The sequence below is a fragment of the Balaenoptera ricei genome, chromosome 19 (genome assembly GCF_028023285.1).
Source record: "Balaenoptera ricei isolate mBalRic1 chromosome 19, mBalRic1.hap2, whole genome shotgun sequence".
In the NCBI taxonomy this organism is placed as follows: domain Eukaryota; kingdom Metazoa; phylum Chordata; class Mammalia; order Artiodactyla; family Balaenopteridae; genus Balaenoptera; species Balaenoptera ricei.
In genome coordinates, this window is record NC_082657.1 from 61,193,323 (window position 1) to 61,212,277 (window position 18,955).

Consider the following 18,955-nt stretch of genomic DNA (forward strand, 5'->3'; position numbering starts at 1 on the left):
TCCCGAGGCTCCAGGCAGCCCGTCTGGGAGAGCACAGGAGGGGCCGGAGTCGGGAGCTCGGTGACAGTTATCTTGTCACTGCAAGAGTCACAGACTTCTGGATGGCCCCCGTCCTGAGCGAAGGTGGCTGCTGGAGAGGGTTCAGAGGAACCTGCCGAGAGGCGTGCAGCCCAGACGCAAAATAAATCACTCCCCTGGCCGGCTCCTGGAAGACTGGAAGCCCATGCAGGCGGTCATTAAGGAGTTTATTTGCTCAAATACAAATGCCCCAAGCATCAGTCCACGGGGTCACTTTAGGCGTGAGCCCCTCAGTGTGGACGGAGCGTTATATCCTGCACGGAGGGGGAGGAGCGGGGGTCCGAGGGACAGAGGGGGAGGCGGCCAGCATAGCCAGGAGGGCGGGACTCCTGATGGCTCCAGCCATAGCTTGCTCACTGGGCAACTTCAGAACCGTCCACAAGTATTAGTTGAGCACCTACCATATGCCAAGGAGCGTCCCGAACACTGGGGCTACGGCGGCCAACAGGACAAGTTTATAGTCTGATTGGGGGTGGGGGACAGGAAATGTACAAATATGTGAAAGCAAGGGACTGTCAGGTCATGGAAAGAGCTGGGATGGAAAGGAAAGAAGGCGGCGTGGGTGGGTGGAGCAGGCAGAAGAGGCCTCTCGGACGAGGGGCCCTGCAAGCCGAGAAGAAGCTGGCTGCGTGGAAACTTGGGGGAGACCATTCCAGAAAGAGGGGCTGGTTGGTGCCAGCAGAGGTGCCTGGGGAGCACACAGGAGCCTGAGTGGCTGGAGCTAAGGGAGAAGCAGGAGATGGGCCAGCAGGCCAGGCAGAGGTGGACCAGGGGGGAGGCAGGGGGCGGGGCTTGTGGCTCAGGGAGTTGACCTGAAGTTCGTGGGGTCACCCCGCTGAGGGGTGGAGGCCAGGCCGAGGGGGCTCGCACCGGGGCAGCGAGGCTGTGCCGTATTACGGCACAACACCTTTCCACAGACCTAGAGGCTCACGAACCACCCGTGTAGTATCTCACATCATGGTTAATTTCTTCCAGAAATCCAGAAAATTCTACACATATCTAATGTTTTTTTAAACACAAAACTAGAAGCCCCTCCCCCAAGCAATACAGTTTTGCATTTTTATGGATATGGTACAAGCCTTTTCTCACTGTAAAGTTCTTTCAAAGTTTAAAAAAGAAGTCCTAGAAAAATATCTAGTGTTATGACAGATGCAAGCGCTGTGGGCTGGAGAAAGGGGGTGGGTGGCACCCGGCACGGCGCCCTGAGTTGTCCCAGGACACGGCAGATCCCGGACGCTGTCACCTCCCCTCGTGGCACCACAGAGACTCCTGCCTCCTGGGCCGACAATCCCACACCTAAGCACGGGGGCTCCCTCACAAACACCCCAATTTTGAGACATCTCACTAGCACTGCCTACATGTTGACGTGTGCCCAGCACGGGTCTTGATGCTGGAGACACTAAATCGAATCCCCTTTCTCCTCGGAGCTCAGGCCCCAGAACCAGCACCTTTTAGAACTTTCTGGTAGCCCGCATGCCAGGTGTTTGCACTTTGGAGCTGATTAATACCTTCGGGGAAACTGACAATATTTTTTCACTTTTCATCTTGATATTCTCACTACCTGTGGGACGGCTAACACAGACTCCTTTAAAGATGACATCTTTGGGGGTGAGGTAAAAGTTCTGGAAATAGTGCGGATGCTTGCATGGCATCGTGAAGGTATTTCATTAGAAATGGTGAAGATCGCAAATTTTATATTGTATGTATTAGTTCATAATTTAAAAAAAATTATGGAACGTACCAAAGCTCACTGAATTGTACACTTTACAAGGGTGGATTGTATGGCATCTGAATTTACACCTCAATAAAGCTGTTTAAAAATAAATTAAAGTAAGTAAACTTTTAAAAAGACACCTTTGAAAAAAATAAAAGATAAAGTTATCGATCGTCATGGATACTTCAAGAATGAATGCTCTTAACTACTAACTTTGGTTTCTTTTTAACCAAGCCTTTGCTCAACAGAAAATCAAAGATACACCAGAGAACGGGCCAAGCGCCGAGCTATGCCAGAGAAACTTCTGGCCAATTGATTCACAGTCAATTTCATCACAACGGACGCACAAGAAGGTTGGACAGGTTCTAGAAATCAACTGGTCTCAGAAGTAACTCAATATCCCACTGGCTCTGCCACACCACACTCCTCTCTCTTTCTTTATATATGATTTTTTATAATCCTGGAGTTTACAAGTGCCTCCGTGAAGGCGAAAATCCCCAGACACTTCATCCAGCGCAGAAATGATCCAGTTTGCCCATGAAACACTCATATCCACACGGGCTGTTGGTTCAACTGCTCAAAGAAATCGAACCTGGATCTCAGCAAAGGAGAAGTGAGCAAAAATCAAAACGTACAGTGGGTGGGATCGGCTTTGACACTCATGGCAGGAAGCGGGGCTGGGAGGGGGCCGGGGTCAGTTCCCACAGAAGGAGCCCTGTGGTCTCGGTTTGGTTTCAATTACTTTTAGGAGCAATTTTTCCTCTTCTGTCGGCCTGTGCGAAGGTGGAATTGCCCCGGCGACTGGCATTTCGTGTAATTGGCGCTGATGGTCACCAAACCCACAGGGTTGAGCTCGGCACCCCGAGTGCTGCTGATTGAGGTGAAATTAAACAGCTTGGATGTGACCGCAGACCCCGCTGAAATGTGAGTGCCCCGGATCGGGCTGGACTCAGCTCCAGTGGAATAGAGGCTCCACTGTGCTCCAAATGGAGACCCAATCCAAACCCAGGGCTAGGGGATAGAGGGGGAAGTGGCCGGAAGGACAATGCAGTTACTGAAACCAGAAACTTCTTAGTGAGCAGAGCAGAGCCTGGCATTGTTGCCTGCAAGCAGCTACCTGGGCTCTGGACCCAGGCATCGCGTAAAGAAGAAAGAGGCCTGATGCAGCTCAGGGGAGGCTTCCTGGAGGAGGTGGCATGGTAGCAGATTCTTGAAGGAAGTAGCGGGACCCTCCGAGACCAGGGGGAAGGATTCCAGACAGAGGAAGCAGGTAGGCAGAGGAAATCCGGAGCCTCTGGGGAATTGCTGGTTCCCAGAGTGGTGGCCGCACAAGTGGGCGGGGAGGCTGCAGAAAGCCCTGGGAGCTGGGCCTGGAGACGGGACCCTGTCCTGCAGGCAGTGGGGCTCCGGAAGGAACCTAATAGGTGGGTGGCATGATCAGCTGTGGATGCTAGAAATCTCTGGAAGGTGGGGTGGAAGGGAGCGAGGCTGGGGGAGGGGTGCCAGTTTGGAAGCTGTGACAATAAACCAGGCAAGACACAATGAAGGTTTGAGGCAGACAGTGTGGTGGAGACGGACAGCAGGACATAGATGCAGTGTGGACTTGGGAAGAATTTAGGAAGATTCAGGACATTTCCGTGGCCCCTCCAGACCATCTGTCCGTTCTTAACACCCTAACCCCACTCGTATAAAAATCCCTTATTAAACAGACCCTCGTGGAATTCTTCTAGTTCGAGGGGTCCGTCTGCTTCCTCTCGGGACCGTGGCTGAGACACAGACATCATTCACTTCTCAGAAGTCTGGAATCACATCACAGGCCTGTGCTGTTTCCAGACACGTGCGCCAGGCACAGTGCAGACCACAGCCCAGGCGGGTCCTCTGTCCCCACAAGTCCGGGGCAGCCCCTGGGGGCCTTGGTGAGGATTCAGATTCCGGGGCCCTGTCCCAGCCTCAGTGGATTGGATTTCTGAGGGAGGTCCCCGAAGTCTGAATTTTAACAAGGTTGTCGGGTCCCTGTGAAGACTGATGTGTGGTCCCTACCGCGGGCCAGGTACCCTGCTCTGAGCTGCCAGAGTTCCTGCTCAGCGGCCTTTGCAGTGCCGTACGTGTGACCCGCCTGGCGGGCACAGAAATGGCTTCAAGGACGGGGCCTCCAGACTGATCAGCCGCCGTGTGATTGGCCGGCGCCCAGGTTAAAGATTTGGAAAATCACCCCTGAATTCTTAAGCAAGGAACTATTGGTGTGTTCATTTGTCTCCATTTATAGTTTTCTGCCGTTTGCAATGTGTCTCCAATCCCAGAAAATTGTAACAACAACATAATAATTTAAAAACCAGGAATCTGTTACGCACATGAGAACTTATAACACTCATGCTATAACTTACAGCTGCTCGTGTGCTCTCTCCTGCTGATATGTTAGTGGTAGCAAGTCCAACTTTATGAATATTGATATACATTTTTTAAAGAGAGAAGTTGGCAGTAATTAGTCATTTTTATGTGAAAGCCAAGGATCTTTTCCTTAACAAGCACATTTCCAGCATGTTCAGTGGCTCGGAAGGGATTTCTTGTGTTTTGACACATGGCAGAGCTCCGTGCCCCTTCAGCGCGCCCGCCCGCCTGGGCACCCCTACTCTGAACCCCCCTCACCGCCCGTCCCTGGGGCTTTTCATCTGTCCATAGTTTACTGGGTCCCCATCACGAACGTCTAGCCCCACACCTCCTCACTCTTCACCAATCCACGCATTTTCCTTTCTCCCTAGTGTTGAGATGTTTAAAAACAGGACAGAACCAAACAAAACGGGTCCTTTCTTTACCGTGCTTATCGATGCCTTTAATAAATTGCAACAGGTAAATGTCACCGCCATCGACCGGGAATGCCTCCGCACAGAATGAAAGCCCTCATTTGCTTTCCCTTGGATTGGATTTCCAAACGGGTCAAACGTTTACAGAAATGGTCCAAACTGTACAAATAAACCATAGGTCTAGTGGAGAAGGCAGTTTACATTACTCGGGGTCAGATGAATATGGAAGCTGCAGCCCCGGCCCTTTGAAGACCACTTTGCATCACGTATGTAAGCTCTGTGCTCTGTCTGGGATCCCTCAATCCCATCAAAAAGCTTTGGGAAAGGCATCTCGGTCCTGTAAATCCATGGCCCCGTTCACACTCCAGCTGGGCAGCTCTCATCCCCCCAGGTCAAACGAACTGGGACGTTAGCCCAGGACTCCCAGCTCGCCCGTACACCACAGGCCAGCAACGGGCCCCTTCCTACTGGTGTTCAGCTGCCATCACTCACCCTGAGCCCCTCCACAGCAGGAATCGGGTCATCTTGTCTCTTATCCCACGCCTAGCCTTGCACGTGGTTGATTTTCACCTATTTGCTAATCACCCTCATTTTATAGATGGGGAAACGGAGACTCTGAAAGGTCCCAGTGACCTGTGTGGGCAGAAGTGGGCCTATGTTCCCTGATACTCGGAAGGATGGCCGTGCTGGTTACTAGGCTACTGTGTCTCAGCTCCAAACCCACCTGCTGTGGTTGGAAGGTGAGGTGTGTGTGAACTAGGGTGGGCCCTAATCCATCCTTATAAGAAGAGAGAAATTTGGACTCAGACACGCACAGAAGGAAGGCCACGTGAAGACGGAGGCAGAGGTTGGAGGGATGTGTCCACGAGCCAAGGAGGCCTGGGGCCACCAGGAGCTGGAAGAGGCAGGAAGGACCCTCCCCTAGGGTCCTCCTCCATAGGGAGCATGGTGGCCCTGCTGACACCTTGATTTTGAAATTCTGGCCTCTGCAAGGTGACAGTACATTCCTGCGGTGTTGAGCCCGCACTTTGCCGCCCCAGGACACTCAGACACCGCCCTCTGTTCTCTGCACAGTGGGGCTGGGGCTCTGCCTGCCACGCCTCTGAGAGCTGCTCCGGGTTTGTGCCCGAGGGAGCCAGCTGCCAGGTCCGGGACAGAGGGAGAAAGGCGCTCCTCCCTGTCTGCTTCCTGACCCGCCGGCATCACAGCAGAAATGTCCTCCACTCAGGGCAGCTGGTTCCACCGGCCCTAGCGGTGGTGACTGTATCCATCTGCAGTTCCCACTTTGGCCGACTCTCACGTGGCCTTCTGGCCTATTCATTCTTCCAAAGCCTGGTTTAAAAAAATCCTTGTATCAAATTCTCTCTGTTACAGTAACTGGTGTGTTGAATGGCTCCCAAGTTCAATTTGGGAATACAAAGTTCTGGAGGTGGACCGTGGTGATGGCTGCGTGACAACGTGGATATACTTAAGGCCACTGAGCTGTATGCATAAAAATGGTTAAAATGGTAAATTTTATGTTACTTATATTTTATCTCATACACACACACATACAGAGCAACTGCTGTGGTTCCTGTTTTCCTGGCTGATACACATCACGTAAATAGTGATGACGAGATCACACATTTAAGATGACGATGAGCCATTACCTATGGAGTCTTTACCGCGTGCTAATCTGTACTAAGTACTTAACCTTCGTAGTATTTTGTGAAGTGTTTATTGTCTCCATTTTAGAGACGGAGAGACTAAGGTTCACAGAGGTTACATTGCTTGTCGGCAGAGATGGCAAATGGCGGAGGTAAGATTTGGTAGATGGATCCTTTCATCATTAGGTGAGACCCCTCCTTCTCCCTGGTAGTTTTCCTTGTTCTAAAGTCTACTTTACCTGATATTACTATAGCTGCTCCTTCTCCTCTAATTAACATTTGCATGATATGTCTTTTTCCATCTTTTTACTTCCAAGCTACCCGTGTCGATATATTTGGAGTGAGTTTCTTATAGACAGCATATAGTTCAGTGGTTTTTTTTTTTTTTTTCCATCCACTCTGCCCATCTCTGTTTTAACTGTATTTAGACCATTTATATTTAAAGTAATTATGGGTCCATTACCACTTCAGTCTGCCATTTTGTTTGTTAACGTCCATTTTTCATTCCTCTGTTTCTCTTTTTTTGCCTAAGTCTGGTAGGTTACTTGCACATTTTTCTGATTCCTGTTTGACTTACTTATAATGCTTTTGGGTATATGGCTGTTACAGTTGCCTTGGGTCCTGCCCTAAAAATGGCAACCTATTGATGTTACTGATCATGGTGCACTGATCAAGGTTTTATCACTTTGCATGAAGTTTAGAAAACTTACTTCCATTCAGGTCCTTGCATCCTCCCTACTTTAAAAATATAATTGTCTTAGTTATTTCCCCTGTGTACATGGGGCACCACCTCATATGGTGCTACGATTTTGGCTTCAAATATCCCCCTTTCCCAGTCTTCGTGTGTTCGTCTGATGTTACATTCAGGGCTTTTAGTTATAGGACGGAGGACCTGGAGGATGGTGCTGTCCATCTTGGCAGGGATCAGAAGGGAAAATTTGAACCCAAGTCCCCAGGTGGGACTTGCGGTTGAAGGCACGCTAACGTCCCCCGCACCTTCAGCCTCCCTGGGTCACCAGGCGTGGTTTCATGTTGTTCTTCTGGGGCACACCCTCTGCGCCTGTTCTCACCTGGAGGTTGACTCAAAGCCTGGGCTCTGACCACTTCCTCTGGAGACCTTGGCAGTCATCTGACCCAAGGTTTCCTCATCCGCCCCTCCACGTTCCTCTTCCATCATTCAGCCCCCTCCAGAAAAGATGCTCAGGAAGGAGGCATTTGAATCCCTTGTTGGTCTATGTCTTCGTGGGTGGCCCAAGGAAAATCCATCAGCTCCTGGTAAAACCTCAATCTCCTCATCTGATTTCCAGTCTCTGGAGGCCAGGAGGAAACAGGAGAGATGCAAAGAGCCAGACATGAAGGCCACTGCCAGGGTGACCTGGTATTTGGTGGTAAGTTACAGAAACAGACCCTCACAAGGACAACGCATCTCTTTCTGCCCAACTTTTTATGCAAAAGCTATGAGTTCTCCATAGAAGTTGAGTATTACCTCAATCAATCAATCAAGGAGGACAACCAAAAACAAAGAAGACCTTCCATGTCCCCACCTGTAATGTGGACACAATACCAGCATCTAGGTCACAGCGCTGTTGTGGGTGGATGGAGTCACGTGTATGAATTAATAAGTACAGTGCCTGGCCCGTCAGTAAGGCCCACACAACAATAACAATTATTTTTATAAGTATTAATTGTTTTATAAGTATTAATCAGCCTTTTATTGCACCCGTTTTCCTCTTGGTCTTTCATCAACGTTATTACGGAACAGAATTTTTCAAATAACAGAATCCTTCTGCACATTCTTTCCTTTCTAAATCGATATTACTTCAAATTCAGTTTTCCGCACTAAATCTGGGAAAAGGGGCAGAATTTGGAAAGTCCCATAGAAGAGACCAGAAACTGAAAGTTATAAAATCCCAAGCCACGACACGATGAGACGGAGGCGTTGTTTACACAGAGGACGTCTCCTCCAGTAACCGCGGCCCTCAGCCATCAACCATAGAGGTAAAGTTGTAGAAATCTGGAAACCAACACTTATTTTTCTGCTAGTTAGTATCTGCAATTGGTCTTGGGGGATTTTTAAGGATGAAACTATGCGTGGGGAAGGCTGGCCCACCCCTTTCAGTAATTGCACACAAAGAGAAGCGTTTGCCTGTTCCGGCTCCTTATCCACTGTTGCCATTTCCAGATCATCATGTTCCCTCTGGACCATCTCCTGGAAATCTCGCGCTACTGGAGATCACCATCATGGATGGATTCCATTGGCTTTCCTCAATCGACCGGAGTGATTTTTAATCCTGGTCCCACTGTTCTCCTCTTCCTCCCATCTCCAGCACCCACTGATGAACCTTCCAACTTCCTGGCCTCCCAGTGACCTGACCTCCCCAATGCTGACACCCTTCACCTAGTGGTTAAGTTCAAGTTGGGTTGCCAGTACCTAACATGAGAGAAAAATAAAACTTTGACCTTTGGGTGTCTGTTATATAAGTTGAACCTCCCTCCTAAATTATGCAAATGAGAGTCTGTCCCTTGCTCGGAAGCAGTAAGACCCAGAGAGGAAACACGGTAGTTGACCCAGGCAGGCAGGGTGATAGACACCTCCACAGAATTCCAGGGGCCCCAAGCTGGGCATGGAAACAGCCGCTGTGCCTGCAGGGTCAAAGGGACAGGGAGGGGGGCCATCTCAGGGGAGACCTACACGGACATCAACGTCAAGGGCAGGCGTGTCTCCCTCTGACATTGCCACGAGGCGAGCCCCGTAGCTCGTAGATGCTGCCCTGGCAAAGTGACTGGGAGACCCTGGCATTGACAGATTCCCGGAACAGAAGCTCAGACTTGGGTTAGGTTGGGTTAGGAAGAATTAAAGACCTATTTAGTTTGGACTAAGAAGGCAGGGCTTGGCGATGACGTCCTCTTCCTCTCCCTCTCTGCCCTTCCTCTGCACCCACCACTGTTCCTCACTTCAGGGGGAGGGGTCCCACGTTGCCCCCTCCAGCCTCCTCTTCCGCAGCTCCTCCTGCACCCTTGGATCCTAGAGCTGCAAAACTTCTCACCTCCAAGGGACCTTTATGTTACAAATGAAGAACCCGAGGACAGGGGCTGTCTGGAACTCAAAAACTGGATGGAGCTCCTAGGCTCCCACCCAGACCTGTCACTGCTCCGTCACACACCTCAACAGCTCCACGGGGACCGAGGGATGTTTACACACGGGGTGAACCTGATCAAACGCCACCAGCTGAATCTGGTGGGGTGCAGGGCTTCCTCAGCAATGTAGATGAATCACTTTCAGACAACTGCTGAATTAGGGTGCCGGGAAGACGGCTTCATTCACTCAAAGACATTAGTGCCTTAGACGGCTAGAGATTACGGGGCTGGGGCAGGCAATGCGCCAACACTCAGTTACTTTGCTAAGGGGCGATGTGTTGTATGTAAAAGTTATTTCTGTGTAGACAAAATAAGAACGAGGTTCAACAACTATGTAAGAAATATCAGAATAAGGAATTTCTTTGGACATGTGAAGGGAGAAGAAAGCCCAACAACCACCCTTTTCCTGGATACCAGTAAATTCAGGTTCAAATTACGCAGATGTTTGCATATGTCTACGTACGTGTGTATCCATCCATCATCCATCTATCTATCCATCCATCCATCCATCCACCCATGTATCTATCCATGTATCTATCTATCTATCCATCCATCCATCCATCCACCCATGTATCTATCCATCTATCTATCCATCCATCCATCCATCCATCCATCCATCCACGTATCTATCCATGTATCTATCTATGTATCTATCTACCTATCTATCTATCTACCTATCTATCTACCTATCTATACCAGATGGGATTCCCCCATATTCTGTCTTGCTAGGAGAATCTCAACTTTGCTTAAATATTCATTCCTCAGGGAGGTGACTGGAGGACCAAAGCCAGTGGGATTATTCTCCTGCTGTGGGATCATGGGAAAGCATCTTAGTCAAAACCAGGGAGCTATTTGAGTCCCAAGGGCTCAGCTGAGTCTGGTGACTCCGGCAACCAGCCTTCCAAAGACTCTCCTGGAACCCCAACTCAACAGAACTCCTTGGAATTCATATTCTCTGGTTTATTTTGAGCAATAGTATTTAAATGCCAGAAAATTCCCATGTTTCCATTAATGACTGGTATTTAAGTTTGCTGGATGAAAAATACGATTTGATTTTCTTTGGTGCCATTTCCCTACAGTAGAGCACTGCATAATGAAGTAGCAGAGGCCAGGTTTCCATAGAACATACTTTTTAAAAGGGGACTCTACCTAGGGTCCCCTCAACTTGAACCCTAGAAGCCACAAAAGTTGTGAAGCTACTGCATCATTTATTTGCAAAGAGACACTGGGGTCTCTTGAACGCTGAATATGTACTGAGGACAAAGAAAGAAGCAGTGGCAAATATTCGGTGCTGTGTACTGGGGACAGTTCTAAACCTGTGTGCACTAACCAACACAGCCCCCACAACAATCCCATGAGGCAGGTGTGATGATTGGTCTCATTTTACAGATGAGGAAAATGAAGCCCAGAGAGGCTGAGTCACTTGCCCAAGGTCACACAGTATTAAGTGGTAGAACTGGGATTCACATCCTGGCTGGGACTGATCTCAGCCGGAAAGGAAGTCTAACCAGACATCAAAAACGATGAAACCCAGGAGAGGCTATCAAGGGGGTCACCCACAGAAACAACCCTGAACTCCTCTTAGAAACATCACGAGTGACCCTTCCTACCCTAGAGACGATGACCCCCTCGGCCTTGGCAGTTCCTTCCAGCCTGCGGATCTGATGGAGAACAGGAGCACGGCACACCCAGGCCCAGAGGTGCCGGGAGAAGACGCTGCCCCGTGCCGGGGAGAGCGGCGATGCTGGGCCCCCAGAGCCGGCCTGGCCCCCACGGCTGCTGACAGAAGCAAAGAGCCAGGGACGGCCCTGAGTCTCCTGGTGCCAGAAAGGAACAGGGTGGGGGATGGAGCAGGCTGGCACGTTGCCAAGGAGCGCAAGAGGCCCGAGCTGGCTGGTGCTGACAGATGGGTGGCCGTGAGCTCTGGGGGCGGCCAGGGAACCGTGGAGAGCCTGGGCCCATCCTCTTGATACTGAGAAAGATGCAGACTCTCCCCGACAGGGAAGAACCACTGGGGAAAGTTCCAGAATCAGGGCCGGGCACTATCCTTCTGGGTGGAACACCCACCCTGTGACTAAGGGGCAGCAGGACCCCTGCAGCCGGGTCTGACTCCACCCCGACCACCTGTGAGACCCTGGTGAGCCTCAGGGCTCGGTTCCCTCATCTCTGTAATGGTTCCCTCGGTTCCCTCATCTCTGTAACGGGAGCAAAACAATCCCGACCTGATAGGGTATCATGACGATTCCGCAAGATAAGGGTCCTGGCACATGGCAACAGCACCCCCAGACCGTGCCACCCCAGCATTCTTAGCGTTTTCTAGAAGAAAGTTACGGTTTCACATATGCACACACACATACACACACGCAATTTCCAGTGGGGAAACTGTTAATATTTCATGAGCTTGCGGTTAAGCCAAGAACTGAATTTGCAGCCAAGGAAATCAAATTTAAAAACCCCAGGGGAAGCTGATGGAGAGGCACTGACAAGCCTCTCCAATACCTTCTCTGAAACTCCTACGACACCCAGACTCTCGAGCTTTAAAGGCTTTTCATCAGGATTTGAGCCTCTGCCCGCAGCAGGCGGGTGCGCGGTGATGCCCTCCTGCCCCTTTGTTGACTGGACGCATCTGGGAACACACAGAAATGCCCAGGAGAGGGGGTCTCTCTCTCAACAGACTCTTTTTTTTTTTTTAATATTCTATATAGTGATACAGAATACCGTCGTACACATTGAAGAACGTAAGTATCTTCAGTGGTATATTTTGCCATTCAAGACCTTTTTGTCAAAAACTATCAATTGACTCTTGATAACCCCGCCAGGAAGGAGCCGCCTGGGGGAGGGGAGGTGGGTCAAAATGGGAAAGAAGAAATGCACGGGTGGGGGGAATATTTGGGGGGGAGGGAAAGCTGCTTGCTCCTCAGTGATTCTGGCTTATCTGTTCTGCCCTTTGCTTTTTGCACAGCTTCACGGTTAATCAAAACCCAATGGCGGGGGAAACACCTCTTGCTCATGAACTATGATTATCCCCACTTTACAGGGGAGGAAACTGAGGTCCAGAAAGGGCAAGCCACCTTGCCCAGGACGACGCAGCTAGCTAGAGGCAGTGTCGCTTCCAAATGTCGTCCGTGCACATCCGGCAAAGCTGTCCCTCGCCCAGGCTCAGGGGCCAAAAGCAAACAGCTAGGATGAAGCCTGCCCTGAAATTGGTGCCAAACAGTCCCAGCACCCACCCATCTCCAAGTCCCGAAGATCTCAGGGACACTGGTGAAGTTGTCTCAATGGAAAAACAAACAAACAAACAAACCCCAGACATCTACTTGAAATGATCTGGTGCTTAAATTTGCGTTTGATGGTGTGCTGGGTTCTGCATTCATGAAACGGCATGCCTGTCAGACCAGCTGAGAGCAGGGGCTGTGTCTTCTCACACCCTCCCAGGGCTGGAGAAGGTAATTGCTGGGTCTCCTGGAGTGTAAAAGTAAACAGGGGGCGTCTTCTTTGCAAAGTACCTCACTTAATTACACCAATAAGAACTTGAAAGCAAGCCTTGCTACGGAGAATCAGTAATGCCGATTTAATCTAAATACAGAAACAACGAGAAGGTCTTTAGCAGCTCACTCTAATTATTTAACTAAACCCACCAGCATTCCAGTAACTGTGCTCCGTACCTGCATAATGAGGGCTGTTTTCATAACGAGTAACCTACGGCATTTTTAAATATAGGAATTCAAGTGTTAACCAGGATATGGCTGATTTTATGATAATTTCACATGGTTCTTACTACCTGAGCCCAGAAAGAGGAAAGTTGGCACAAGGATTTCTATTTATTATTATTATATTTATATTCTTATTCTACTTATTATTGTTGTTGAGAGGTAAGCAAAAGCTATTGTGTAGGACTTTCAAAAAAATATCTTAAAAGTGTTGACTCAGTTGAGAGGGCAGCTTTTTGTCTTCCTCCTCCCATTACCACCACTTTTCTTTCTCCCTGGAATGTGGATGCAATGAATGGAACTCCAGCAGCCTTTCTGGACCATGAGACCTCAGAAAAAGAAGCTTGCAAAGTGGATAAGAAAGACTTCTCAAGACCTTCAGGGAGCTAATAGCCAGATTCCCCCAACTTTTGGCCTTTTATTTTAATGGAAACAACAATAATATCCCCAAAACTAACTACTTCAGCTTAAATCTTAACTCGGCTGCCTCTTACTTTGGTTGCCACTAACCACAGGCAAGTCATTTTAAACTCTCCTGTGCCTCAGTTTCCTTGTCTAAAATACAGGGATGATAAAATTATTGACCTCACAGCACTGTTATGAAGATTAAACACACTCGTATATAAATATTATGAGTAAGAGCTATATGCATGCATGTTTAAAAAAAATACAATAGCACCCAGCACTGGTGACTTACACAGACCATCAAATAGTTCCTGTTCCACAAAAGCACTCTAGTACTTTCTTGGTTTTTTTATTCTTTCTTCCTGAGCCTGGTTTTCCATCTTTATGGCTGGTTATTGAGGTTGGCAATACAGTAAATTCCCTTCCCCTAAGTTGACCACGAGCACAGGATCCTACCCAGCACAGCCCTCACCCCACAACTTGCTCTATGCCACTGAGCAAGTTGCATACACGTCCAGGGAGGCCAAGACCAAGAATATGAACCTGCCATCATCAGGATGGGAGAGCCCATTGTCCACATGTCCTCTGACAGTGCCCAGACTCAGAGACTGGCTCAGGAATTTGCAGAAGATTTAGACCAGTTCATCATGGTACCCAGTCAGGCTGAACAGGCGCACCATCACCCCACAGGATGTGAGACAAACTGCTGCCTCTCACGCAGGGTCTTCCCCATCGGGACCCTCTCCAACCACCAGCCAAAGTTCCTTCTCACAAAATCCCTGCTTTCAGCTCTGGGTGACAGTAGGGGTGGGGTCTCATTTTGCTAAGACCCAAACCCTCCCAATCCAGGGACCTGGTGTTGGGCAATGTCCAGGGAGGCTGCTTCTAGGATGTTCCCTGGGCCTCGTGTGGGGTGGCCCTAATTGTGAAAGTCACCGTGAGTCTGCAGGTCCTTCACTTTTGTTTACTTCTTGGGAGCATCTTACATGGAAGGCTGGTCTGGGGAGGTCTCTGTGCCTAAAAGAAGCAACCAGACTTCTTGGGGACTGTTTTCATTTGGGTTCCTTCCCAAGAAATGCAGAGACAGCATTCAAGTGAAGAAGTTTGTTTAGCTGACAGTCCCAGGAAATAACAGCGGATGAGCGGGGTAGGAAAAGGGGGGGCAGAGGGTAGCCCGTAAAGGGTGGGTCACTGGGTCACTTAGCACCAATGGGCCACTGAGCTCAACCCTGCTGTGTGGGGAAAACTCTAGGAGCCAGTGTAGGTGAATTATCCATCACCCTAGCAGAGACAATGGGATATTTATCAAAGGCTGCTGGTGCCGTGTGTGTGTGTGTGTGTGCACGTGCGTGCGTGCATGCACATGATTCCCATGCAGGCAGCAAAATCCAGAGAGGTCCCAGGCAAAGAAGCTCAGGGGCATGACACACTAGGCAGCTCTTGCCGGTTAGACATCCGACAGCACTGAGACCCCCTACTGGAGGAGCCATGGGCTGGGGCGCCCATCCACAGCCCAGCTGAGCTCCCGGTAGGCAGCAAGTATTGACTGGCAGCTATAAAAGTGTGCCCTCTTGTAGGTCCAAGCCAACATTTGACCACAATCAAAAGAGAGATCCCCAGTGAGACCCACCCAGCTGGGCCCATCCTGAATTCCTCACCCACGAGGCTGTGAGCAAAAGAATATGACTGTTTTAGCCACTGAGTTTTGGGTAATTTGTTACACAGCAGGAATAACCAGGACAGAAGGAATGCCCCCCATCACTCAGTAAGTTCCTGATGAAAAGATATTGTGCTCATGAGGACATTCCATTAGCCCAGGCTGATGATAATTACCCACATCTTCAAGAAAAACTGAGCACTGAATTCTCACTTTTGCTGCACTTCCTCTGCATTTCAAGGGAAATGCCTTTGACTGCATTTGTTTCTTCCGAATATTCATGGGAACCTGGGACAGCTCCTTGTAATGTTGAACGGTCCCAACCTCAGCCCAAGGGAAGGGAAGTCCTAAAAAGCCTTCTGATAGATTCCCAGTCACACTGGAGATGAAAGGTCCTGATGCTGGTACCTGGGAATCTCACAGAAGCTAACGGGCCACACCCACTCGGGCAGGCCAGTGAGAATTCAGGGAATTCAGGTTCTGTGGCCTGTTAAACTGCATAATACGGATGTCATCCACTCGAGGCCTTCTTGTGTTGGGTTCTTCCCAAGGCGCTTTGACTTGGCCAAGAACTAATTAACACACATCAGCTCATTTGGCACCCAGGTGTTGTTTAAACGTCATTTATTTATTTATTTATTTATTGGCTGCATTGGGTCTTCGTTGCTGCGTGCGGGCTTTCTCTAGTTGCGGCGAGCAGGGGCTACTCTTCCTTGCGGTGCTCGGGCTTCTCATTGCGGTGGCTTCTCATCGTTGTTGCAGAGCACGGGCTCTAGGTGCACAGGCTTCAGTAGTTGTGGCACGCGGGCTCAGTAGTTGTGGCACGGGGCTCAGTAGATGTGGTGCACGGGCTTAGTTGCTCCACGGCACGTAGGATCTTCCCGGACAACGGCTTGAACCTGTGTCCCCTGCATTGGCAGGTGGATTCTTAACCACTGCGCCACCAGGGAAGTCCCCAGGTGTTGCTTAAAAACTGCTAGTCAACTCCATCAGCAAGGGGAGCAGGAGATGGCTCTTATAAGCAGAGAAGACGGTTTCCTCTCCCTGAAGCCCACCTTTGAAGGGCTGGCTGCACCGCTTTGCAGGAGTTTAAGGGGCAAGGCTGGGAGGCCTCAGGTGCAGAAACTCTGGGGTACAGCAAGGTCCCCCAGGGAGGTGGGGCTGGCCCTGAGACCTGGGCGCCCAGGGCTGCCAGTTTCACTGTTTCACGGAAGTTGCCCAACCAGAACTCAGCCCATGTGCCTTGCCCCAACCCAGGCGGGGGATGGGAGATACAGCAGGAGAAACCTGGGCTCTGCAAGAAGCACCCGAGGAGATGTAGATGCTCCAAGAACGAGAGAGGGATGTCCTCCAGGTGGAGCCTCAGTTTCCCCCTCTGTAAAACGGGGAGACTAACAGTACTTCATAGGATTGCTTGAAAATCTGATAGGATAAAAAACGCAGGGTTCTGGGCATTTAGGGCGGCTACTCCAAGTTGCTGCTATCGTTTTGGGTGTGAGCCTGGTGTCCCGTGGTGAAGGCTTCCGGCCTCACCTGTGACTTGGAGGTCCGGGGACTGACTGGGGTGATGTCGAAAAGGGGCCAGGAATTGGTACTCTTGAGTGGATGCGGGATCGCACTCCGGCTGCAACCCGCTGAGCCTCCCAGGAGCAGCTGCCCCAACGCCTGCTCCTTCCCGGCTCAGCTGGGGTTCCCGCCCCCCTTGTTGCCCCGCTTTCCCCTCCGCGTTTCTGCCGGCCCCTGGCTCCCCCGCCCCTCTCCCCTGAGACTCCCCACCCTGCGCTCCCCTGCGCCGCCACACTCTCTTTGGACTTTCTCCGCACTCCGCCGGCCACCGTCCTTCTCCAGCGCGCCCTCCCGTCTCCTGACTCCCTGCTCTCCCCTCCAGCGCTCGCCCCGCACCTCTCTGTCCCTTCGGGTCCCGGGCTTGTTCCGCTCTCCGCGCCCCGCTCCCAGCCGCGCATCCCAGCCGCTCCCCGGGAACCAAGGCGCAGGCCGTCCTCTCTCCGCACCCGCCGCCTCCTCCTCGCGCCGGCGGCGCCCGCTGTTTGGCCGGAGTCGGGGTCGGGCTGGCAGGTGCAGGGGAAGGTCGGCGCCCCCGGCCCCGCACAGCTCGGCGCGCCCCCCGCGCGGAGACCAGTCCCCAGCGCCTTTCTGCTCCGCGGGGCGGGGGAGCCCCGGGGCCGCCGCCTCTGCCACTGAGATGGACCCGGCCCGGGTCCCGGGAGCACGGCCATCGCCCATTTCCCTTTGGAATAAAAAGAACGCAGTGGGAAGGTGGTCAAAATGAACCTCGATTCAATTTACGATCTGCGCGTGTGATATTAAAATTTTAATTAAAAGTTGACGGGAGAAATTCCTAAGAAAAAGAGTTAAAATGACAGATAATCCTATTGTGCCCGGTGCTGTCAGTGGAAAGTTTGGAAGACGAAGAAGGGCACTGTTTACGGTTCAGGTTGGAAAGAGAAAAGGCAGCAGCTTATTAAGGGGACCCACAGAAGCTGAGTTTGCTCACCAGAAAGATCATCTTGGAATCTCCGACATTTCCTAACACTTGGCTCTGGGAAGCCTCAGTGGGGAGGGAACAGGGCCACAGGATCAGTGCGAATAGTGCCCTATGGGGACTTGCTCCGTCGCAGGCATGGACCCCCAGCTCCTAGGAGCAGGCTCTGTTATTAGAGCCCCCCCCTCCCCCTGCTTACAGAACCCCCCGGGGATTCAGAGCTCAGCTGGGGATGCCAGAGCCAGGAGGGGCCAGATTCAAAGTCGTAGAAAACCAGAAAGCAGGGCACAAACTCCTCCATTAAAAGTCATCAGCTCTTGCCAGGCAGCTCCCTGAGCCCTCCAGTTTCATTAAAATCCACTCACAATCGGAGAGCACCACAGGCCAGCAAGAGCAGTGGGTGTGAGAAAGGCCAGTTCCTGGAAGACGGGGTACAAATGCCCCACTTCGGGAAAGAAATCCTAATTCTGACTTGATATCTCCTTGGAACGGAGTCTGCTGGTCAATGGCAGTGGTTCTTATCTGGGTGGATGCAGGACCTTCATTCTAAGTCATTCTCATTGTGACGCTTGAAACTTGGGTGACAAACGTTTACTGTTTTTGTAATAAGAGGGGACAAGAGAGTAATACTGCAAGTATTGCAAATATTGGGGGTTTTTTCAACCAAAGAAACAAGATGGGTTTCTGGGGATGGGAAGGAATTACGTGCAACCTGGGAGATACGCAGCCTTCTGGCTGCAAAGAGCTGGTGTTGTACCTGCCTCGAAGGAGGGGTGCAAAATGGGATGAGTTCCCCTAAGAGCCTTTAGAACACTGCCTGCCTCAGAGCAAGTGTTAAGTGTTCTTATTGGTGGTGGTGTTAAAATATTCACCCTTTTGAGCCACAACACACGCGTGAACTGAAATTCGATTTCCGTGCCTTTACTTGGGGACCCCGTTGGGTCTGAAGCTGTCTGCTCCTTCTCCAGTGGCGGAGCAGCCTTGGCAGGAAGTGCCGCTTGCTCCCCTGGAACTCGGCACCCCTGGCCTGGGAATGCGACAGTCCGATGTGGAAAGGGGAGGTGGCCTCCGAAGTGTCTTTGCTGTTCCCCCGGGCAAAACAGGCAGAGTCACGAAACGGGCGGATCCAAGCCCTAGCAGCTTCGCTCTCCTTCCTCCCCTCTCCTGGGCGGCATCCGTGCAGGACGCGTGAGCTTAGGATAAAGAGCTGAGTTCACAAAATGGCAAAGATGTATGCCGACTCCGCCAAAATATGTCAGCCTCCCCCAAGCCCACGGAGCCCCGAACCCCAAGCCCAAGCCCT